This window comes from Corvus hawaiiensis, chromosome 31 (assembly GCF_020740725.1).
Source record: "Corvus hawaiiensis isolate bCorHaw1 chromosome 31, bCorHaw1.pri.cur, whole genome shotgun sequence".
In the NCBI taxonomy this organism is placed as follows: Eukaryota; Metazoa; Chordata; class Aves; order Passeriformes; family Corvidae; genus Corvus; species Corvus hawaiiensis.
Window position 1 is genome coordinate 2,423,310 of NC_063243.1, and position 18,884 is coordinate 2,442,193.

Below are 18,884 nucleotides of genomic sequence, written 5' to 3' on the forward strand. Positions count from 1 at the left end.
ATTTCTTTGCCTTCTCCTTGTGCTGCTGTGATTTGGTTGGTAATAAATTCCCTCCCTGTGCCCAGGCTGGCTCTGTTGTGCCCGTTCCAGTTGAAAGGGTTCAAATCATTGTACCTGTGCAAGTATAAGGTACAGGGTAAAAGTTAGCAAATATTGGCCACAAGCTTAAGGCACAGAATGTAAGTTGGCAAGAAATGGGGAACAAAAGTCTCAGAAATGATGAACAAAGCTTGCTGAGACCAGTAGAGAAACTGCAGAAGCAGCCAACGAGAGACTGCGCCTGCCTAGGAAAGAAAGGTGAAAAGTGCAAAGCGAGGAAGACTGTGGCACCTGGGGAGGTGATGGGGGTTGGGAGGAATTTTTTTTACCTCCCCGAGTAGGAACCCATTTCCACTCCCCTTCATCCCCCAGGTCTCCTCCCTCAGCCTGATGGTGAGAGGCATGGGAGTGCTCTGACTGCTGGGGGGCTTCTCTCAGGGATGGAAGGGTGAAACTCCACCAGTCTATTTCCCTTTCCCTTTCTCTAATGCTCCTTAGTCTTTCCACTTCCTCCTTAAGCTCGGCCACCAGGGAAAGGAGATCGTTCACCTGTTCGCACCTCAGGCAGGTGTCTTTGACAGCATCCCCTGGTGCTACTGCCAGGCTCAAACACTCCTCACAGGAAGGGGGCTGGACAGACGCGTCCTTCTGGGAGGGTTCTGCTTGGCTGGGTACTCTTTTAGTGGCTGGAGCTTTTGATCGTGTGAGGACCATTGCTGAAAAACCCAACCAACCAAATCTCAACACAAAAACAAACTCAAACCCCCACGGGCAGGAGAACACCCGCAGCCCTGCCCTTGGAGACGTGCCACAGCTCCATTTACCCGCTCCGGTTCCCCGCGCTCCCCAGAGCTCTTTTTGAATCCGACCGCCGCTGGCCGGAGGAAACCCCGCCCTACTCGGGGGTGTCACCCCCTTTGCTCTGCCCACAGAGCTCCTGAGCCGCCGGCGGCCACAGCCCCTCCCCGTGGCCTCGGGCCCGGCCGGGACCCCAAGGTCTGTCCCCGCGCTGATTTTGGGGGGGTCGTGTGTCCCCCCAGCCCCGCTGTCACTCTGCCCCTGCCCGGCTGCTCCCAGTGTTCCCAATAAAGCTTCCCAGTTCACCCCGGTCCCGTTTGTTAGGGGGCGGTGGGGAGGGACTTGGGGGGCTGAGACTGGGGGGGGCAGAATCTGGGGATGGATTGGGAATGGAGACCCCCGTGTGTTCCCCTCTCATGTCACCTTGCCCTAGGGGGTTTTGGGAAGCACCTGAACCCCAAGACCGCACTCAGCAAATCCCAAAAGGTGCCGGGACCCCCCTAAGAGGAAGGAGCAGGAGAAGGAACAGAGAGAAGAAGCAGGTGGGATGAGGAAGGAGGAGGAGCGGGACCCCTCCCAACTCAATTTGAGGGTCCCATTCCCCCTTTCCCTCAATTCAGGCAGCTTCTGGCAGCTTCATTCTGGGAGGAATCCCTGAGTTTTGGTGGTTTTGGGGTGCAGTTTTGGCAGGGGACAGCTCTGTCTGGCCCTCCCCTCCCTCTTGTGGCCTCAGCTGCCCCTGACACCCTGGGGGTGCTGGGATTTCCTTCCTTGGGACAAGGACGTTCATTCCCTTCCAGGAGCCCAATGCTGGCTGGGGGTCCAGCTCGGGGTCCTTGAGCAGCTGCCCCAGAACCTCCGCCAGGGTCTCCCAGCGCAGCCGGAGCCGCTCGGCCTGGGGGCCCCAAAGCCCTCAGCAAGCCCCAAGTCCCTCCCAGGAACCCTCAACTCCCTCAAACCCAGCATCCCCCCACATCCCCTGCAAGTTCCCCCCATGGCACCGGCCATGGCCATGTCCCCACATGTCCCTGGCCCTGTCCCACCGTCTCCTCACCCATGGCTGTGTCCCCACCACGTTTCCATCCATGTCATTGTCCCCCACGTCTCCATCCATGCCCGTGTGCCCCCATGTTCCCACCCATGTCTTAGTTCATTGTCTTCATTTTTACCCCAGTTTCAGGTGTTTTTAGAAGATGAAAAGAAAGGAAAAGAAAACCAAGGCCAAAAGAGAAGGATTTCCGTGTCTGTTCCAGCTGAGGATCCTCGTGCTTGGATTGGAGTGAAGAACTTTCTTCTGGAGGGTTTCACCCCACTGTCTCCAGAATCTTGGTCTTTGCCCCAGTCCATCACCATTTGGCTGCAGAAGACACCCTTGGGCCAGAGAAAATCAGAATAATGGAATCAGTGAGGTTGGAACAAACCTCCAGCACCATCCAGAGTTGCTTGATGTCACCTGAAAAAAAGATTGAACGCAACAGGGGAGATTTTTTTGGGGTAGAAAGTCAACAAATCTGCTTTCCGCAGTGGACTTAGAGCATTGGTCTGTGTCCTGATGGATGTCCCTGCCCCGGGTTCATTCATGTGCCTGCGGGGAGCCAGGAAGATGTGGAGCCCCTCAGCTAGGTGTCTTCCCAACATGGATCACCAGGATCATGGATCAGCAGGGCTCTGCCCAACGGGGGTCACAGGGGATCTTCCAACTGGAGATCCTCCCACGGGGGATGGAGCTGGAGCAGCGCACAAAGCTCTTCCCACACTCGGGGCACTCACAGGGCCTCTCCCCAGTGTGGGTGTGCTGGTGTTTTCTCACATCAGAGCTTGACCTGAAGCTCTTCCCGCATTCCAAGCAGGTGTAGGGCTGTTCCCCAGTGTGGATCACCTGGTGCTGGATCAGACCAGAGCTCCAGCTGAAGCTCATCCCACACCCCTCACACTCATAGAACTTTTCTCCAGTGTGGATGTTGCGGTGATTGATAAGGTTGGAGCTCCACCTGAAGCCTTTCCCGCATTCCAAGCACCTGTGGGGCTTCTCCCCAGCCTGAAGCTTCTCCACCACCTCCGGGCTCCGGCTCCGGCCGCCTTCTCAGCACAGAGATTCTTTCCCTGAGGGGCATATCCTAGTGTGGGATCTCCGGGGCTTTTCCTCCTCCGTGGCTTGGGAATGACAAATCCCTTCCTTAGAGGTGGATGAGTTGGTGTCGGGTCAAGTGAGAGCTCTGTGAGAAGCTCTTCCCACACGGGGCACTCATAGGGCCTCTCCCCAGTGCGGATGTACTGGCAGGTGATGAGCTGGGAGCTCTGGCTGAAGCTCTTCCCACATTCCAAGCACTCGAAGGGCCATTCTCCAGTGCGGATCTTGTGGTCTTTGCGGAGGTGGGAGTTCTTGCTGAAGCTCTGCCCACATTCCAAGAACCTGTAGTGCTGTTCCCTGGCGTGGATCCTGCGATGGGTGACCAGGTCAGACTTCCATAGGAAGCTCTTCCCACATTCCAAGCATTAGGAGGGATGTTCCTTAGTTTGGATCTTCTGCTGCTGGATCAGGTGGCAGCTCTGGCTGAAGCTCATTCCACGTTCCAAGCACTTGTAGGGTGTCTCCGTTTGAGAGACGATTTAAAAGAGGACACTCTGGAGTGAGTGTCGCCTCCTCTACAGGGTTCCAATAATCCCTTTCCACCAATAGGAAATGGGTATTAATAGATGAAAGCGAAGAAAACTCCAGCGATTTGTTAACAAACAGAATGCCCTCAAGGCAAGAAAAACCAGTAAATAACTGCTAGATATTAAATTGTCAGCCCTTACCCCCACACACCCCCTGGGACAAAAGACCCAAAACGCCGGAGAAATCCCCGCTCTCCACACGCGATACAGGACGGCGCCGGCTTCTCCCTCGGGGGAAAAACCAGCCCGGGGCTGTCCCGAAGGCGGTGAAAGCCCGGGGCTCGGCCGGCGCTGAGCTCCTGCCCAGGGCGGCTCCGCGGGCACGGGCCCGGCAGGCGAAGCAGCGGCGCTGAAGCCCCGGGCTGTTTTCTCTCCCGGCTCGGCCCGGCTCGCTGGGGCTTTGGGCTGCAGCGGCGCCGCTCCGCTCCCGCCGGCGCGGAGCCCCCGGGCTCCGACAGAGCAGCTGCTCAGCTCCCTGCGGGCACCCCGAGGCTCGCCGCTGCAGCGTCTCCGAACCGCGGCAAGGAAAAAAATCCTCTCTGCGCCTGGGCCAAAAAAGCTTTTCAGCCAAGCAAAAAGCCTCGGTGGACAGAGAGCGCCGGAAATCCTGCGCAGCGAGGCTTCAAAACGCCCGCGCAGCGAACGAGGAGCCTCTCCCCGCCCCGGCCCCACACACGGCCCGTCCCGGGCTCCCGGCGCTCAAAGACACAATAACCATGCTCTGGGCACAGAACAGAGGATCACGGAAAGTACCATCACAGGAACTCACTCCAAGGCAATTGTGGATACAATAATCACGTATATATATATATATATATATATATATATATATATATATATCCATAAAAGCATGTACTGAACTCTGGACACAGCAACGTGCACGTCGGACAGGAGTGGAGAGGCTGAACGAACACCAGGGGAGATGTGGAGTGTACGGACAGAGCAAACCCTCCAAATGCTTTCACCTGATTCCCAGCTTTTCCGTGTTTCAAGGGCTCTGACTGCTGGATTTGAAGGAACTGAGATCTCACGGTGAAAAGCAGAGCAGTCTGGAACCAGACACTGCTCTAGGAGTCAAAGTCTGGAGTTGGCACATCTCACTTTTGAAAATATATTGAATAAAAAAACCCTCATTGCCCACAATGTTTCCCTCCCTGACCTTCCTAACACGTAACAAAAAGTGATTGATTTCTTTTTAAAGGGTGGAAAAAAAATGGAAAAAACCACTGAAAATGTTCCCTCGTAAAAAGTCACGTTGAGAAAATACAGAATAATGGAGAGTGTCTAGGAAAACCTGCTGTAACTTCTCAGGTTTTTGGCTTGGGGTGTCAGCTCAGAGCCCGGCTCTGTCTCCCAGGTGCCCAAGTCCCCGGGCCAGCTCCGAGCAGCCTCTCCCGGCTTTCCAGCCCGGCTTTCCCGGCTCTGTCCCGGGCAGGCACTCGGTGTTTCCGTGCTGCCCCCGCCCTGCTCAGCTCCCCGTGCCCTGCAAAGGCGCCGAAGCTGCGCTCGGTGCCCCCGGGTGCCACTGACCGAGGCAGTGACGAGCCCCGGTGCCCCGGCAGAGCCCTGAGGGACACCCTCGGCCCCGGCCTCCCGCAGGACATGGAGCCACTGCCCACAGGGCCCTGGCACGTCCGTGCGGCCAATTCCTCCTGCCCCGAGCAGCCCGGGCTGCAGCCCCAGCGCTCCGCAGGGCCGGGCTGCGGCTGTCGGGTGCGAGCGTGGCCGAAGCCTCCCAGGGCTCGGGGCACGGCAGGGGCTACAAGGCCACAAGTCCGGGGCTGCTCCGTGCCGGTTCCAGTCTGTCCCTCTGTGGCTGGGGTGCCGGCTGTGGCCCTTTGTGACACGGGCGCGGGTCAGGGCCCTCGGTGAGGGCGGGACACTGTGGTGCTGTCACGAATGAGAGTGTTTGAGATCGCTTAAAAAACCAGTGGCACGTGTGAAAAACGAGGTTCACTCTTCTGTTAGGATGTAAAATTTAATAAAGGACAATAAGGGACAAAGACAATAAATTCACAGCACTGGGTGTTTTGGCACTCAGCCAAGAGCACACCTGTTATTGCGGAGACACCCTTTACATACCTGTCCTATTGCATCAGCCTAATGAATATTCATAATCAATTATACATATTCAAACATTTCCTGAAACGAGTTTACATGTTCCAGGAACTGTTCAGCATGGCTCCTCCGTGGATCTGCCTTTTTAGAGCATGCACATTTGTTGGCTGTGGCTTTAGTCAGTTTTTATTATCACCTGCAGAGTGGTCTTTGGTCCATGGTTTCTGCAGATGGTAGTTGCTGATAGTTGGCATGTCAGTAGCAGGGATCTTCAACACACGTTCACTGGATGTTATCCAACCAAGCAGACAGTTCACAAGCATAACTATATCAGCTATTCCACTACTATGGCTAAGTTTAGTTAATGACAGAAATAAAGGCATTAGTTATTGTTACAAAACTACACCTTTATAACAAAGCTACTTCAACATTGTACCTATAGCATCTATTTGCAACAAGGCTACTTTTACATACAGCATCTATTTGTAGAAAGCCACTATTATAATACCTATCTATCAATCAAGGGTATGAGCAAAAGTCAGATTTAACATTAAGCAACAAGGCACAAGAAGTTTGTTGGCAAGATTCACTCTACTACCTACAGGACAGCTAGGGCACAACAAGGGAGAACAAACCAACAACAAAACCAAACAAAATCCAGGCAATCAAAACAGAAATGAGCTGAGAACTCTCTAGGGGGGTGTGGGGTTGTGGGGTGGGTGTTCAGGTGCATGGGACAAAAGACAGTGCGGGCAAGGATAAAAAGGAACACGGCCTAAATGCTTATAAACACTTAACAGTATTTTAACTCATAACTCAACTTACACCCTAGGCCTTACAATTTGACAAAGGAACAACACTGAACTTACACGTAACTTGTAACTTCACCTTAACAATTCAACAGAGGAATAACCCTTAGCAGCATTTAACCTTACTAACAGCTGTAACGTCCAAGTTATACCTAGCAACTTAACAGAGGAACAACACTTAAAAACACTTAGCTTAGACCTTATGTTTCACATCTTAGCCAAAGAACAACACTTAGCAGCGTTTAAGTGAGTTTATAACGATAACTGAACCTTACCTACAGGCCTAACTTAGGTATCCACGGTACTTAAACACCTAAGAAAGCAGTATTTCTCCCAGATTTGCTATAGCATATGCGCAGGGGCACGCACACAGACAGAAACAGTCAGAGCAAGCAAGGTTCCTGTGAAAAATTCCCCTCAAAGGTCAGTGAAATCCTCACTTTGGAACCTTTTTCCTCTCCTGCTGGGCACAGGATCAGGCCTCGAGGAGTGAGGGTATCGGCCCAGGACACGTCGTGGTTCGGCGAGCTCCAGGCATAGCAAACCTGAGCGTTTGCTGGCTCTGAGAGGCCCCCTTAGAGGGAGATTGCTGGTCACAGCCCACGGTGGCCCAGGAGAGCTCAAAGAGTCTCCTTTTGGGCCGCTGTTGAGAGGGTCACAAGATGTTACAGCGGGGATTCTGTAACACGATGTACCAAACAAGGAGTCCCGTGGAAAAGAAATATATATAGACAGATTCTTGGTAGATGTTTCAGAGATGTTTATTTCTCCAGCCGCATGGCCGGAGCTCTGCTGAGGAACTGTTCCAGTCCCCTGACCAAGGGTCCTTCTGCCCGCGCAGGAAACACAAACCAACCAATGGGAACGAGGCTGAGCAGGGGCAGGGAAACCCCGTGCCTCCCGCCCAGGGCCCCTCTCCCAGGGCTACATGGCAGGGGGAGGAGACCCTGACATTTCACCCATTTATTTTTAACAAAAGAGATGTAAAACTTAATACTGAAAACAACTGGATAAACATAACAAGGACAATACAAAACAACAAAAACAATACAAGCCACCCTCCTGAGTCTTTGAATGTCCAAACAGATTCTGTGGAACATCTTAAGGCTGACAGATGGGAGACAGAACTCTCTGGGCATGCTTTGTGGGGAAACTTATAGGAGAAGTGTCAACGAAGGATGTCTGGACTTCAGGCGGCTCTCCTGAAAGCTGTTTATTGCATAGGCAAAGTTACAGCATTTCAGGGAGTGGGTATCCAGAGCCAGCCCTACAGCTGCCATCTACAGCTGTAGGCATACCTGAAGCCACCTTCTGTTCAAGCTACAAAGCATTTTATACTTTGCTGAGTATCTTAATACATAACAACCAATAAGCACCATACACAATACTTTTACCTTTGCCTATAGCCTATCATAGCTGCTACCATCACCATATTATAGTCATTATTATCCAATCACAAGAGTGAGTAAGTGTCGCGGGTTGGGTTTGTAACGGGGCAGAAGCACCAATTTAGTGTAGTGGTTTGATCCAAAATACTCATTACTGTTTATCTTCTGTGAGATAAGAATTAGGAGAAATTCAAAGCAGGCACCAAACTTGAAAGAATATAAAGAAGTTTATTAACAGACTTAAAAGAAGGGAAAAAAAAAAAAATTATACCACCTTCAGAACTTTCCTCCTCCCCCCACCTTCCTCCCTTCTCCCACTGACATTGTGAAAAGACAACCCTTAAGATGTTCAGTCTGTTTACCACTGCCATAATAACCTTGTTCAGTCCATTTAGAAAGAGAAGTCTCTTCTTGCTCATGCTATGAAAACATTATCACAACGAGACAGCCGCTCACTTCCAAATATTGTTCAGTCCATTTAGGAAGAGGAGTCTCTCTGCCTGCGTGTGAGTCCCTTCCCTCGACTTGCAGCTTGTTCAAGGTCACACACAGATAGCAATTGTTTTTCCCGCGTTCGAGGGTCCACTCTTGAAGTTTTTTGGGGTACAATTTTAAGGTTGAGCTGCTCAGAAACAAAAACAGAGGCCCTTCTCCTTCCCTGGGAGCAAAGGGTCTTCCTCATCTTCATCATTAGGACTATCTCTGGGAGCATCTCCAGGAACTGAGGTTTTCTCCTTTCCCATTTGGAGCAAAAGTCCTCATCGCGTCCATCTCTCCCTGTCCAAACTTCTCATGAAATTACAGCTGCGTCAGCATCTGCCTATCTCAGCGCAGGTGCTTTTGCTTACGAGCTGAACACTCCACCCCCCATATCTTCATGAAATTACAACGGGATACTCTGATATATCATAGCTTCACAACAGAATTTCAGCTTTAAGCATCTCTCTCTCTTCCCTCAGGTTTTCAGCTCTTCACAGCAGTAAAAGGGTTAATCTCACCTCAGCCTTGCAGCTTTGCAGCTGGAATGTTGAATTTTTCTCATCGCAGTGGAGAGGGGGGAGAGCCGAGCCGCTCCGGCTGCCCACGGCAAGGCAGTGGGGGGGGTTCCACGGCTGGAACAGGTCCATCGACTCCAGGATGGCCGTGGCCCGGCCCGGCCTGGCCCAAGCAGGGCCTGGCCGGGCCCGCTGGCCCCCACACGGGGCCCGCAGCCACCTGTCCCAGCGCCGGAAACGAGAGAGAGCTTGGAGGGGGAGTTTGCCTATTCTTAAATGTGGATCACAGAGGTGGTCACAACTTTAAGTGGCTTAGAGAATTGTCCATATTCAAACTGGCCAGCTGATAGGTTCTATCAGTTCCCAGAGGAAACTGTAAGCACCCCTTAGCAAGGACATCCCTTCTGGGACTATGCTTGCTAACCTATGACAGTAAGTTACAATTTAAGCTTACAGTGGGAAATTCTCAGACCTTTCTTCTTGCTACATCAACATTTCTTGTTTGCCTGCCATAGCTTTCTTTTTGGTAAAGACATGTCTCTTCTTGAGACTTATTTGCTTGGTGAAAAACGTGTCAGTCACATTGTAGTCACATACCTTTGTCCTACTCCTAAAAATCTCCTTCCAACTCATCTCCAACCTTTGCCTTCTCAGTTACTCAGTGATCACTGTTTCAGCAAAACATCTTTTATTCTATATCAAAACTTCCTTTCATTTCTACCTCAACCTCAGTTTCTACATTCAGAGATCTTTCTGCCAAGCCTACGTATCTGTGAAACTTTCTTACCAAACTTTCATCTTCCCCAACAAAACTGAGGCAGGAGAGGATTTAATTTCTTCCCTCCCCCTTTTCATCCCCCACTCGGCATTGGAAAGGGATTTTTGGGGAAACAATTGGCAAAGGCATGGTTTTGTGAGGGAAACCATGGATGAAAAAACAGATTGGGAATACACTGGGGGTAATAGGGTAAAAGGGAAAGGTGGGATTAGGAAAGGGAGACTGTAGGGGGGGCCTACAGTGGAGATACTGTCTAACATGACTATGATTTTCTGCATATATACTGCCTTTTACAGGAACACCATCAGGCCCAGTGACCTGCGATGCTTGTAACCCTTTTCTCCCTAGCACAATTTTGAATTCCACCACCTCTCCATCTCCCAAGCTTGGGATGCATTTTTCAGGGTTATTCTTTTTAATAGCAGTTCTATGCACAAATATGTCTTGCTGGTTGTCACATCTTGTTATAAAACCATAATTTTGTTTAACATTATACCACTTTACTATTCCTAAAACTTTGGCTACTATAATCTTTTCCTTATTCCAAGTGGCTGCTTTTTTCTGTCTCGCTGCGTTCTTGCTTTCTCTTTCGGTTGCTCCCGTGTTGGAATTGCTGGAGCTGCTGGGGCTGCCGGGGCCGCCGGAGCTGCTCGTGCCTGTGCGCTCTTCCCGGGGTCATGTTCGGGGCTGCGCAGGCCGGGCCGGGCTGCACCGCTCAGTTCTCCGTGCGTCGCCTGCTCTGGTCGCAGCTTCGCTGCCGCTGCCTGGCGCTGTACCCACGTCTCGGCCGGGCCCCCGAGTGACGAACCCCCCGTGCCCTGCTCCAGCGCGTGTTTCGGCTGGGCACGGCTCCGCTCCACCGCCACCGCCGCCAGCCGCCGCCCGCGTGCCGCCCCTCTCGGCCGGGCGTTCCCGGGGCTCGCTCCACCACGCGCTGCGCGGGGCCGGGCGGGCACCGCCGGGTCCCGCTGCTCCCGCCGCTCCTCGCTCCGCCACCGACACTGCGGCTCGCGTGGCTCTGCCCGCATTGTGGGAATTGCCTCGCTGCTGCTCACAGAGGGCTCGGTCCACGTGGCCTGGGCCGCACGGTCCTTGAGCCAGGCTTCCCTTCGCCAGGACACAGCTGACATTGCTCAACAGTCTCGGTAACTAAATAATATTCACGAAAATATTCTTCCATCGGCATGTATTTCGACTCAAAAATTAACTGTGTCCAAATGGTGTTCCAAAAGTCTTTGGTAAGAATTAAATCCCAAGAAACATAGAAAAAGTTCTTAAACAACCATGCCAGGAAGTGTTTCAGTTCTTTTTGAGCTTGAATCAAGCTAAAATTTACAAATCGTTGTTCAAGAATCTTTTCAAGTTTAAGATAAATGTCCATATGCGGCTCTGAGAGCCAAGAGTCTTCCCCACGGTTCCTCCATAGTTTAGATATGGAACAGCAAAACAAAACCAAGAAGAGGAATCCAAAGTTTCTAGGGTTTACTCACACAAATCAGTCGCTTAGGGATCGGAGATCGTTCTGCCAGCAACTCTTCACCATTTATTACAGTGGGGATTCTGCAACACACGTGTATCAAACCAGGAGTCCCGTGGAAAAGAAATATATATGGACAGATTCTTGGTAGATGTTTCAGAGATGTTTATTTCTCCAGCCGCGTGGCCGGAGCTCTGCCAAGGAACTCTTGCAGTCACGGGACCAGAGGGTCCTTGCCCGCGTGGGGAAACACAAACCAACCAATGGGGAACGAGGCTGACCAGGGGCGAGGGAAACCCCGTCTCTGTCCCCTCAGGACTCCTCTCCCAGGGCTCCATGGCAGGGGGAGGAGACCCCGACAACAAGAGAGTGGGCTTCAGCCATAACGATGTTTCATCCCGGCCACAGTTTCGGTCGGCACTTTCTCTGAAAGTGGGAGAACAGGAATGCTATGCCATTCAGGCAAGAGGAATCTTTCCAGGGCTGGTCATAAGGAAAGCAGGAGCTCGTTAGCAATTCCTGGGAGCAGACAGTATTTCTGACAAGCTCGGAAAGAGCTGAGCCCAGGTGCTGTTTTCAAAGCCAAGGCCTAACAAGCATTTCTCAGATCACGCTGCAGCCTGGAAAGGAGGAGAGGGGAATGCACCAGCACACTGGGATCCCAGGGATGTCCATGGCCTGGGGTGATGCTGGAACAATGCCAGGCACCCACCAAAGCCACTCTGTCCCTGCCTCCTGCAGCCGCACAGGGGAGAGAAAATTTAACCACGGGTTCCTGGGATGGGATAAGACTGGGAGAGATCCCTCAGCAAACACCGGCACGGGCACAACAGAGCCAGGCTGGGCACAGGGAGGGTGTTTATTCCCAACCAAATCCCAGCAGCACAAGGAGAAGGCAAAGAAATCTCTCCAACCCAGCGGGGATCACCCGGAACAGGGGTCACCAGGGCTCTGCCCAACGGGGGTCACTGGGGATCATCCAACGCCGATCCTCCCACGGGGGATGGAGCTGGAGCAGCGCACGAAGCTCTTCCCACACTTAAGAAACTCGCAGGGCTTCCCTTAGTGGTGGATGCATTGGTGTTCAGTCAAGGCAGAGCTCCTGAAGAAGATCTTCCCACACTCAGGACATTCGTAGGGCCTCTCCCCAGTGTGGATTCGCCGCTGGGTGACGAGGTGGGAATTTTGCTTGAAGCCCTTCCCACACTCAGGGCAGCGGAAGGGCTTCTCCTCTCTTGAGTTCGCTAATGTACGAGGAGATTGAAGCTGCTCTGAAACCTCTTCCCACACTCAGAACACTCGTAGGTCCTCTCACCAGTGTGGGTGTGCTGGTGGTTTCTCAGGGCAGAGCTCTAGCCAAAGCTCTTCCCACTTTCCAAGCAGTCATAGGGCCGTTCCCCAGTGTGGATCACCTGGTGCTGGATCAGCTGGGAGCTCCGGCTGAAGCCCTTCCCACATTCCCCACACTCATGGGGCCGTTCCCCAGTGTGGATCCTCTGGTGTTCCCTCAGGTTGGAGTTCCACCTGAAGCTCATCCCACATTCCAAGCACTTGTGAGGCTTCTCCCCACCCTGAGGCTTCTCCCCCAGCTCCGAGCTCCTCCTGGATCTCCGGCCGCCTTCCCGGCACAGGGGGGCTCTTTCCTCCTTGGATCTCTCTGGGCTGCGTTTGCAGCCCCTCCTCGTGCGGCATCTCCGGGGCTTTTCCTCCTCCTCCATCCAGCCACACCTTGGGAATGACAAATCCTGGTTTTGGGGGGGAGAAACAAAGGGGTGAGTGCAGTGGCTTGGGGGTTCCTTCTACCCAAATCCATCTCAGGAAGTCTCTGGGCTCTTACATCCATGAAAACCTCCAAGATATTAAAATCCAGCCAAAAAAAACCCCAAACACCAAGACACCACCCCAAAACTCAGAAAACCTCAATATCCAGGAAAAAGGCCCTCCAAAATATGAAGATTCTACCCCCCACAAAAACCAAACCACCAACATTTAGCTCAACAAACCTCAGAAAGACCAAGGTTCACCCCTCCCATCCAAAAATCAAGATTCAGCCCAAATCGTGCAGATTCAAACCAAAAACTCCATGATTCAGCCAAAAATACCCTCCCGGGAGTTCCCTGTCTGTTTTCTCCACTTTGGGCTCCTGGTTGTTTCCCCTCTCTTGGCTTCTGGGAGTCCTGCGTATTTTGAGGTTCCTCCTAGCCAGGGTTCCCGCCTTCTCTGGGCTACGAGGGGTCTGGGGAATCCCAGGGGTCCTGCCTTTCTGGGCTCCCCATTTCGGTGTCCAAGGGGTCCCTGGTTCCCCTGCTCTCCATCCTCCCCCTCCCTTCAGGCTGCCAGGGGTCCCCCAGCTCCGGGATCTCCCCTTTCCCTCTTCCCACTCCGTAGGTCTCAGGCTTCCCCCAAACCCGGCTCTGCCAGGCAGTCCCCGAAACCGGTGTCCCCCTCACCCCGCGCCGGCACCGGGCGATCGCCACGTGGTACCAGAGCCTGACCCAGGGAGACCAACCCACACATGGGGGGAGACCCCACATCTCCCCACTCACGGCCGGGGCTCTTCTGTGAGCCACCAGTGGGAACCCCCCCCAAAAAACCCTCCCAGGGACTGCCCAAGGTATTTGGGGCGAGCTTCTCCTCCCCGATCCCCTGCGGAATGCGGGGGGGGCGATGATCCTGGGGCAGGGGGGGCTGCAGATACGGGGAGCGATGGACGCACGTGCTGCCTCCCCTTCCTTCTCCTGTTCCTGCTCCTGCTCCTCCTCTATCCCTCCTCTTCCTCCCACTCCTCCTGCACTTCCTCCTTCTCCTTCCGTCCCTTCTCCCCCTCCTCCTTTATCCCATCCCCTGCTCCTCCACCCCTGCTCCTCCTCTCCCCAGGCCCAGCGCCCACCCTTGGCCCCCTCCCCCCAAACCCACCGCATCCCGTGGGAGGAGCAGGGATGGAGCTGGGGCCGGTCGGGCTGGGGCAGCGCTGGGCTCTTGGCTGCTCCCAGCTGCTGTGGGGGAAGCCAGGAAGGGGAAAAGAGGGAAGATTGTTGTGTGGAGAAAAAAGTTTGGGGCTTGTGGTCACACTAGATGGGGACTTGGACCCCTTTGGTCTCACTGCAGGAGCCTGGAGATTTTGGAGGGGGAATACAGAGATGGGTGTGGGATGCCAAGGGATTTTGGGGACAGGGTGAGGGGTTGTGGGAGCCGCTTCCTGGGGGGCAGTCAGGCTGGAGACCCCTGGGCTGGACTCCTGGTCTGTGCATTCCAGCTCCCATTTTCTGCTCTCTTCCTCCCTTTTTCCCACCTCTCTCAATATTTTCCCGTTGTCCCTACCATACCCCTGAGACACCCACATTCACCCGAGTCCCGCTGGCCCCCAGACACGGGAGCTCCCAGCACCACCAGTACCACCAGTACAGCCCCAGCTGCCACCACACGCCCCATGGCCAGTGCTGGGCAAGTGCCGCCAGCCCCAAAGCAGCTGCGCTGTGCTGTGGAGGGGTCCCCATGGCCCTGCCCCACGCGGCACTGGGAGCACCAGTCCGGACCAGTGCAGAGCACGGGTGGGCAGCGTCAGAATCCACGAAAGTGGGTCCAGCACAAGCCATTTAGAACCCCCCAAACTGGTGGAAAGCATCAGGATCCTCCCAAAAAAGGGGTCACATCCGCCTCCTAAAATGACCGGGAAATCACGCAAATCCGTTTATAACCCCCAAAACGGGTGGAAAGCAGCAGGATCTACCCCAAAATGGGTTCCCCATGTCCTTCCCTGTGGAGCCGCACTCCAAGTGCAAGAGCCAGGTGTGTCCCCCCTCCCAGTAACACATCCCTCAGGATTGGAGGGTGCCCCAAAACCTCCTCAGGAACCGGATCCCCCAAACCTCTTCATCCCAACATGTGTCTGTCTCATTCCAGATCCCATCGCAGCCATCCTCCCTCTCCCAAATACAGCCCCGTTCTTAGGGGGGCAGAGCTGCTTCTGGGGGCATCAGTGAGTGCAGGGGATCCTTTATCCCCCTCGTGCAGCTCCAAGCTCCCGAGGGCAAAGCCCTGGTTTCTAGGGCTGTCCCCTTCCCCCAGATTTGTTGGGTGTAATACCCAAGTGCGGCAACCCCGTGCCGTGTGGCAGCAGCCGTTGTCAGGACACGGCCCCGGGAGCTGCGTTAATGCCCGGCTATTATTGCAACCCTACGGTATATCACCGTGTCCCGCAGCCGTAGGGTGGAGGAGGAGAGAAGATCCAACAGGCAGGAATTGTGCAGCGAGATTGATTTATTTAATTATTTTACAAACTCTTTTATAACTTTTTTCTTCGTAGTCTAATTGGACAAGGATCAGCCACTCCTTGGGGGTGATTGGCTAAAATCCTAAAACATCCATTGTCGAAATATTTTTCTACTGTACCATAAACAAGACTTTTCAAGGCTGCAGGTGTTTGGTTGTTTACATAGCTCTGCTACCTCTTCTATGAGAGAGAAAAGTCTCTCACGGACTTAGAAAATAGCAAGAAAATCCTCGCTAGCAGCATTTTTGTATCCACATCCGGCCGTGGCCGGGAGCGAATGAGGGGAGGGGAGTTCATAAGGACCCCCCCGCGCCTCTCGCTCCGCCCAAAAAGGTTTTTAATGTATGGGAGCGATTTTCCGCGGTTTCTGGGCTCGGCGGGGCCGAGGCGGCGGCAGCGGGAGCCGCGGGGCCCGGCCCCTGGGGGCGGCCGGGCTGGAAAAGTGCGCGGCGACCCCAGCGCGGTGCCCGAGGGCTGAGCGGAGCTGGTCGGGAAAAACCCCCGGAACGCCCCGGTGCCCGAGGGCTGGGCGGAGCTGGTCGGGAACACCCCGCTCGTCTCCGCCGCTCCAAGCCGCTTTCCCGGCTCCGGCTGCCGCCGCCGCCCGGCCCCGGCGCGGTCCCGCGGGGTCGCCGCTCGAGGCGCAGCTGGAGGGGCTCGATCCGGGCCGCGCCCCGCCCGTCCCTCGCTGCGGCTCCTTCAGTGACACCGGGCGCCGCGGACATCCCGGTGCAGTTTTTTATTCTATTTTACTCCACTCTCTGGATTTTATTCTACTCACCCTCCGCCCGTCCCTCGGTGCAGCTCCTTCAGGCGCGGGCGGGGGAGACGCCTCTCGGTGAGGCTCTTTGATTGTGTTTTATTCTCTTCTCTGTATTTCCTTTCGTTCCCAGCTCGCCCGTCCCGCGGAGCGGCTCCTTCAGGGACCCGGGGCGGCACAAACCCCTCGGGGCGGCTCCAGCAGAGCCCCGCCCGCCGCCGCTCCCCGAGGCCTCCCCGCTGCTCCCCGGCCATCGGACACCGCAGGCCGACCCGGCCCCTTCTTCCTCTTCTTCCTCCTCCTCCTCCTGCCGGGATTCAGCCCCGCCGCCGCCCGGCTCCTTCTGCCGCTCCTGCCCGGCACGAAGCGGCGGTGCCGCTGACGGGGCCGGAGCGCGGCTGCCCCGCGACTGCCCCGCGCCTCAGGGCCGGGCCGGGGAGTGACCGCACGGCTGGGGAGGGACCCCCGCTGGCCAGGGCAGGGACTGACCCCACGTGGAGCTCAGCTGTCATCCTGAAATGAAGGAATCGAACGTGGGTGCTGGCACTTCTGTAACCTCAAGCTGTTACTCGATACTCGACACTTTAGTTCTGGCAACAGGAAGCCCTTAAGCAGCAATGTCTCTCCCAGCCACTGGTTTCTGGCTCAGACCCAGCTCGGAGCTTGGACAAGAAACCCAAAGTCCCAGAAGAAAATGCTCTGCCGTCACTTTTTTTTCATAGTTATATTTTATTTTATACGTGTCTGTGATGACGTATTTAAGAAGGAAATCAAAACCATGCGCAGCTCTCCCGTGGGGTGGCGAGTCGCCGTGGCCGGGGCCATCCCGGCTCCACAAGCGGCTACGTGGCTACTGCCATCTCAGCATGGCCAGCGGCAAGCTTTGCCTTCTTGGCCACCTCTAGCCAGCTGTGCTGTGGGCAGAAGGGCAGGGGCAGCGGCAGTGGCTTCTTTTTTGTGCCTCGCTTGAAGAAAGACATTGAATGGCGCCGGTGCTGTGGTGGCCGGCACCGGACGCGCAGTGGCGGGGGGAGGGGGCTACGTGGCCAACAGCGGAGGCATGGCGAGCGATTCCCCAACGCAGAATTCGGACGAAATCGGCCTCTCGGCGCTGTGAAGTCCTGCAGAAGTCTTTGAACTGGTGGAATTTGTTGGTAATGGTACTTACGAGCAGCAGTTTTTTCCTTCTTTGAGAAAGAGGAGGAAGTGAGGACACGTGGTGGAAGACAGTGTGGCGGCACCAAGGTCAGTGGAAAGAAAGAGGGGCAGGAGGTGCTCCAAGTGTCAGAGTCGAGATCTCTCTGCAAGCCGTGGTGAGGACTGGGATAAAACAAACTGTCTCCCTATAATTCATGAAGTCCATGGGGGGATGCAGAGATCCTCTTGCAGCCCATGTGCAGAACAGGTGCTTGCACCAGAGCAGGTGGATGTCGGAGGAAGCTGTAATCCAGTGGGAGACCCGAACAGAGAGAGAGGGCCTTTTCTTCCAGAGATAGAGGAAGAGGGCCCTTGTTCCAGTCTAGAGCAGCTTATCCTTAAAGACTACACCCCATGGACTAAAATGATCCACACTATGCAGTTTTGGGAAGACTGTTTTGCCTGTGGGAGAGACTCACGTTACAGCAGGTCGGGCAGGACTGCTACTCGTGAAATTAGAACCACGCTGGAGAAGTTCATTAAGAACTGTCTCCCGTGGGAAGACCCCACAGCACAGCAGAAGAAAGAGACTCCCCTCCCTAAGCAAACTGAAGAAAGATTTCGGGTGAGGAACTGACCAAAACCCCCACGCCCTGTTTCCCTGCACTGTTGGTGGGAAGGAGGGAGGGGTTGAGGGGAAAAAAGTGTTTTAAAGGCTTATTTTATTCCTCATTATCCTTCTCTGACTGCTAATAATAAATTTACTTTATCCCTTTAAGTTTGAGCCTGTTTAGCCCTTAGAGTGTTTTTTCTTAATCTTTATCTCAACCCATAAGCCCTTCGTTTTTTTCCCCTTCTCTGCTCAGCTGTATCAGAGGACAACGAGTGAATGGTTTTTCGTGGGTGCCTGGTGTTTGGCCAGTGTCAAACCACAACACCAAGGAGATCGATGGAAGTAATGAGGAATTTTTGAACTCTTTCTGCTGCTGTTTCCAGAAGGTCCCGGCCGGGTCCTGCCGGGAGGAGCCGGGGGCGGGGAGGGGCCTCAGGGCTTAATTGGGGAGAAAAGTTGAATTGGGGCAGGGAAACTTTAATGGTGGGGAGAAAATGTGAACGGAGGGGATTTGAATGGGAGGGGATGATTTGAATTGGGCAGAGAAAATGAAGTGGGGGAGGAGCCCCCCAGCCCTCGGCTGTGCCCCGAAGGTGCTGCCAGCGGTTCCCCTGCTCCCACCCCCCGGGCTGGGGGCGCGGAGCTGCCGCTGCTCCCCGGGAATGCCACGGGATAAAAACTCCACTCAAGCTTTCATGTTCCCAGTCACTCCCAATAAGATCCCAGTTGCCCCCAGCATGGTCCCAGTTGTTCCCAGTCATGCCCTGTATGGTTCCTTTCACTCTCAGTCCCTCCCAGTAGGAGTCAGGTACAGCCCCAGTCACTTTCAGTATGAACCCAGTCACTCCCAGTCAGTCCCTCTATGATGCCTTTTGCCCCCATCATGGTCCCAGTTGCTCCCAGCATGATCCCAGTAACTCGCAGATACTCCCAGTACTATGCCAGTCACTCCATGTGTGACCCTGTCAGTCCCAGCATGATCCCAGTATGACCCCAGCATGGGCCCAGCTGCTCCCTTGTTGCCCCAGTTCTGGTCCCAGTGGGTTCTAGTTCCAGTCTGTCCCAGTCCATCCCAGTCTGTCACATTCTGTCCTGGTCCCT

The 18,884-nt window shown here is 54.4% G+C and overlaps 1 pseudogene; it reads left to right on the forward strand.

The window, feature by feature from the left end:
- LOC125318825 overlaps positions 1-18,884 on the forward strand; it is a 157,891-nt pseudogene that overhangs the window by 115,055 nt on the left and 23,952 nt on the right.